The 5,217-nt window shown below is 39.0% G+C and overlaps 1 long non-coding RNA gene across 1 annotated transcript; it reads left to right on the forward strand.

The window, feature by feature from the left end:
• Positions 1-866: 866 nt before the first annotated feature.
• Positions 867-4,708, forward strand: LOC114615979. Its single transcript, XR_003710561.1, has 3 exons — positions 867-1,056; positions 3,043-3,127; positions 4,576-4,708. It is a non-coding gene; the product is annotated as an uncharacterized LOC114615979 (long non-coding RNA).
• Positions 4,709-5,217: the final 509 nt, after the last annotated feature.

Raw genomic sequence — 5,217 nt, forward strand, 5'->3', positions numbered from 1 at the left:
TGACTTGATATCCTAGTGACTTGGGATAAATGATGGAAAGGCATAGGAATGGCGCTTAAAGATCAGTATACTGGTAAGTAGAATGAGCAGCCTAGCCAGGTTCACACTTGAGGCTAGTAAGCTTGCAAACCATCCTGGCTCTAGAACCAGTATTCGCTAATAATTTTTCCCCATTTTCATTTCTTTAATTTATTTAGATTTCTCTACTTAAAATATTCGATTCCATGCCTATTTGTTTTCAGCATTTTGAGGGCTTTTTGCCATTTGAATTGTTGTTTTTGTTTATTTTATTTTGTTTTTCAAACAGGATCTCACTCAGCCTCCCAATACTGGGGGGCTGGGCGGGGAGGGACAGACACTGAACTCAAGAAGCTATTGGATGAAAACTCTCTCATTCTTGATGCTACCATGACTGAGACATTCAGAAGTTGATACCTTTAAGACTCTGTGAATGACATTGCAGATGCAGTGCCTAGGATATGCTAAGCGTTGTGTGAGACTTACTGTCCTCGCCATTGCCACCATTACCACCATCCACAATAAATAGAGACATTAGCTTGTCCAAGGATCACAACTATGTGCACCGTGTCTAGAGTATACTAGAAATAAAATGAGCATTTTGTATTAAATAAGTAATATGGTTATTTGATATCTCTCAGATAATGTGGGGAACGATCCCAATAGCTTCAAAAGCATAATACAAAAATAGTTGTTATTTTATGTTATTTGGGCCTTGATTTTAAAAAAAAGTCTCCTGTTAGGACTTTGTTAAAGCAAGTAAAATTTGCTAAAGCCTTTTAGTTTTTTTTTAAAGGAACAAAACTATAATCAGGTGAAATTTGGGTTCCAGCTAAGATGTATATAATTTCCTGAATGATAAAATAAAATGTTCTTTCAACAAAATTAGTCACAACTAAATATAGAAAAGATAACACATTGCTTGTGTTTACTTACAGGTTCACCCTAAATTCCACTATAAACAGGCTCATGACCCGGGCACAGACACTTCCTGTGTGGCTTTTTCCTATGATGGTAATGTCCTTGCCTCTCGTGGAGGTAGGTGAACAGCTCTTTCTATGTGTTCTCTCATATAAGAAGATATTTTTAACCCCTAACATGTCACACTAACGTCTCAAGGCTTAGTGGAACTCTGTTTTTGTTAATATGCCTTTGTCAGTCTGATTATTACTATTATTATTATTATTACTATTATTATTAAAATTTGTTTTCAACTAGGCAACATTGTCTGCATCAAAAGTTACTAATTGGACTTGCAAGATGGCTCAGCAGTTAAAGTGCTTGCTGTCATGCCTATTAACGAAGGTCACTCAGTTCTTAGAGCTCCTGTGATGGAAGGAGAAGATAACTCCACAAAGTTGTCCTTTGACTTCCACATGCAAGCTTAGGCATGTTCTTGTACATACATGCAGTAAATAAATAAGTGCATATATGCATAAAGAAACAAATATAAAAAATTACCAATGAAAATTTATAAATTATATGTTTTTTCATTTAGTTTTTTTTTAGCATCAAATTTAATAGGAACTTGTGTCTGGCTTTTGCCTTGGTCTTTGGGCTTTTGTAAATGATCATTTACATTTTTTTATTCTCTGTGTATACATTCTTGGCAAGCACTCTACCACTGAGTCACATCTATAAACCGTGGTTTCTTTGAGTCAGGGTCTTTACAATTAGCTCAGTTGGGAACTCAATAGGCTGGCCTCAAACTCTTAATTTCCCTGTTTCCTTCAGATGCTGGTTGATACACAAATGTATATCCACCTACTCAGCTACATTCCTTTATTTGTTCTCTCTTACTCTATCGTTCCGTGCCTAGTATTTCAAACCCTCTGTTTGTCAACCATTAGTGTGTGCTCCTCTTCTGAGTTTAAACACTAGTACAGTTTAGAATTGCTGGCAGAGTTTCTAGTATCTAAATGCTATGTTTTATTTTATATTATTGAATTGTCAGCTTATATATACTCATCTGGTTGGATGTTGGTTGTTCCTGGTGTTTGCTATATGCATTTCACATGGGTAAGACAGTGTGTTAGTAGAGGGGGAGGAATAACAACTGAGGCAGCCTGTGAACGATACAGTATGGGGCATGGCGGAGGATTTTTCTGTGAACTCACTTGTGACAATTCGGTAACATTCCAAAGGTGAATTTTATGACGTTCTTAAGAGTACAAAGTTGTGAGTTCAACCAGTTATGGATTAGTCCCTGCCCAAAGTCAGGTTTCAGAGGAAGAGTCCCTGGGGACAGAAGGAGTTTATTAAGTCCCCATTCTCAATTAGAGCTGATCCTGATTCCTTATGGGACCCAAAGGGCTGAGGCCAGTCTTAGGCTATGGGCATTGGGGACAAAGGTAGCAAAGACATTTCTCGAGCTTGGCTCTTGTTCTAGTCAAGGGTGTCTGAGTAGCTCTATAGAAATATAAAAACAATATTCTTAAAAGACTATTCATTACTCTTTAAAAAGCATGGAAAGTTCTACTTTCCCAGCAAAGTGAAGAGTAATAGCCACAAGTAGGATTACTCTGAGGAGCAAGGAGTGACTCGGCCTAGATCATTTGTGTTGATGGAGCGTTCTGCCCACATACTAATGGGAAAAATAATCTGTTGTGAGCTGAACTATTTTCAGTCCTGCTGGTTCTGAAATTAAGGCCTCCCAAGAAAGCAGGTTATACTCAGCATAGCATGGGGAGCTACCATCTGCTCCAATGTAGTGCTTTGTGTACATTCTCCAGAGTTGCTGACAGACACTAATCAATCCAGAAAATAATTGCTGGGAGGATAACTTACTATCAGATAATTTTATACTATTTTTGCAACTATTAGTGCATTTTCCAACCCCCTAAACAATTAAAAGGAAAATGTACTTAGGTGCATGGGGTTCTCCCTCCTTCCCCTCTCTCCGCTTTTCTTTACTTCTTCCCATCCCCCCTTCTATAGAGTTATCGCTATTGGGCAAACCTTAAGCTGACACAAGATCTTTTGTACAAAATTCACTTGTCTTCTTTCTCTTTTATCCTCAATTAGGTGATGATACATTAAAATTATGGGATGTCCGGCAATTTAATAAACCATTATTTTCAGCCTCAGACCTTCCTACCTTGTTCCCAATGTAAGTTGTATTATCTTTTCTAAGTTTTTAATGTGTGTGTGTGAATATTTTGCCTGTTCTTATGCCTGTGTCCCACATGTGTGCCTGGTACCTGAGGAGGCCAGAGGAGGGCATTAGATCCCCTGGGACTGGAGTTAACAGATGGTTGTGAGCTATCCTAGGGGTACCAGAACTAAACTTGGGTCCTTTGGAAGTGCAGCAGTACTTTTAAACACTGTATTATTCCTCCAGCCCCACAAGTAGCGTATTTTTTATTTAGTTAGAATAAAAGAATAGAAAAGAAATTGCTTTAATGTTACCTTGCATCGATCATTTTAAATTTTCTAGGGAAGGGACTTGAGAAGTGTTTTTTTTTTTTTCTTTTTAACTTCCCATATTTGTTTTGGGGGCAACTGATGTCTATTTGTCCATGATTTTTGTATATATTTTTGTATATCTGTGTTATGTGTACACAGAGGTCCTTGTGTCATTCACACTGTCTTGTCTGGAATAACCAAACACTTTATCTCCAGTCTACTAAGTTTGGCAACTGAAGCAGAGATTATTCTGAGGCAGCTGAGGTGGGATTTAACCTCTAAGTCCTATAATTGGTGCCTAGGAAACGGTTTCTATTTTGGAGGAGGCAAAACTTTACATCTGTTTTAAATAATGACCAACAGGGAGGGTATGAAGGTAATAGAAACATCAAATAGAGACACTGCGGTAGCAGCACGCCCACTCTAGCCAGCCGCCGCCTGTGGCATTGTCGGCTGATAACAAACCCACCAACAGACCTCAGCTTAGAATAGACACAAGAGCTTTTGAGCCATCACACCTGCTAAAACAGTGCCTACTACATAACTTCTTTGAATAAAATGTAGATTATTCATGATTAAGTGGCCATGACTCCTAAAATGAAGCCATAGCATCAAAGACACCAGCTTGTTCCCCACAGTGCAGTTTTCTTCTGTCACAAGGCTTGACTTGATGTCACTGACTTTTGGAAGGTGATAGTGGTGATGAGGGCAGGGCAGGTAGTTCTTAAGAGTGGCCAGGACTTTCTCAGTTCTGTCTGTCTGTCTGTCTGTCTGTCTGTCTGTCTGTCTGTGGGTACTCTGGATTGAACGTTTGTCACATTCATTTTACATTAAACATATCATAATGTGGAAGCTAAGAGCAAAGATTCTGCAGTCAGACTGCCTACATTTGAACCCCAGAAGTATCATTCTGGTGCCACTGGACAAGGCTTATTTAACTTCTCTGTGTTAGCTTCCTCATTAGTCCGTGTGGAGAACACCAACCTTATAGCATTATTGTGATGACCCAGCCAGTTAGTTATGATGCTGATGATAGTTGCATTAGGCATTAGTTCTTTGGTGGGAATGTTTGTGTGTTTTTAATTCACTCATTATTGCTGCCCCGCTGTTTTTGAGCCTTGAGTTTTTACTTATCAGCTTTTCTGTGTGTAGGACCGACTGCTGTTTCAGCCCTGATGATAAACTCATAGTTACTGGTACCTCTGTTCAAAGGGGATGTGGCAGTGGCAAACTTGTCTTCTTTGAGCGCAGGACATTCCAAAGGGTGTATGAAATCCACATCACAGATGCGGTATGTATCTTCTTTTTTCTTCCTAGTCTTGAGAATGTAATGAAGTTTTCATCTGATATTTTGTTTTGTTTTCAATAGAACATAAACTCAGGCTTTACAGTCTAGTGGTCGTTCCTTTTTTCCTCTCTGTAAAACTTTTTAGGGCCTTGTAGACTGGCTGATCTACCCCGTCCCTTCCCCCAACCCAAAGCTTCCCACTGGCTCAGACTTCAGTCAAGGAAGGACGGGATTGGTGGTCATGAGTACGTAGGAGGAACGGCTCACATCTTGTGTGTTTCTGAGCAATTGTGAAAGCCTACACCCTGACAGAAGGAAGTTCATCTTTAAAACTCTGAAAGGCTCCTGCATGTGAAAGTCATAGCGATAAGAAAAGGCTTGCCATCCAGTGAACTTAATAGCTTTGAGTATTTGGATGTTTAAAACATTTATGTGAAATTCTGACACATTTTCTTTTTTAAAAAAAAAAAAGACCCAGAACCTCTAGTTTTCTGTGCATAGTTATA

This window comes from Grammomys surdaster, unplaced genomic scaffold (assembly GCF_004785775.1).
Source record: "Grammomys surdaster isolate TR1022 unplaced genomic scaffold, NIH_TR_1.0 212723, whole genome shotgun sequence".
In the NCBI taxonomy this organism is placed as follows: Eukaryota; Metazoa; Chordata; class Mammalia; order Rodentia; family Muridae; genus Grammomys; species Grammomys surdaster.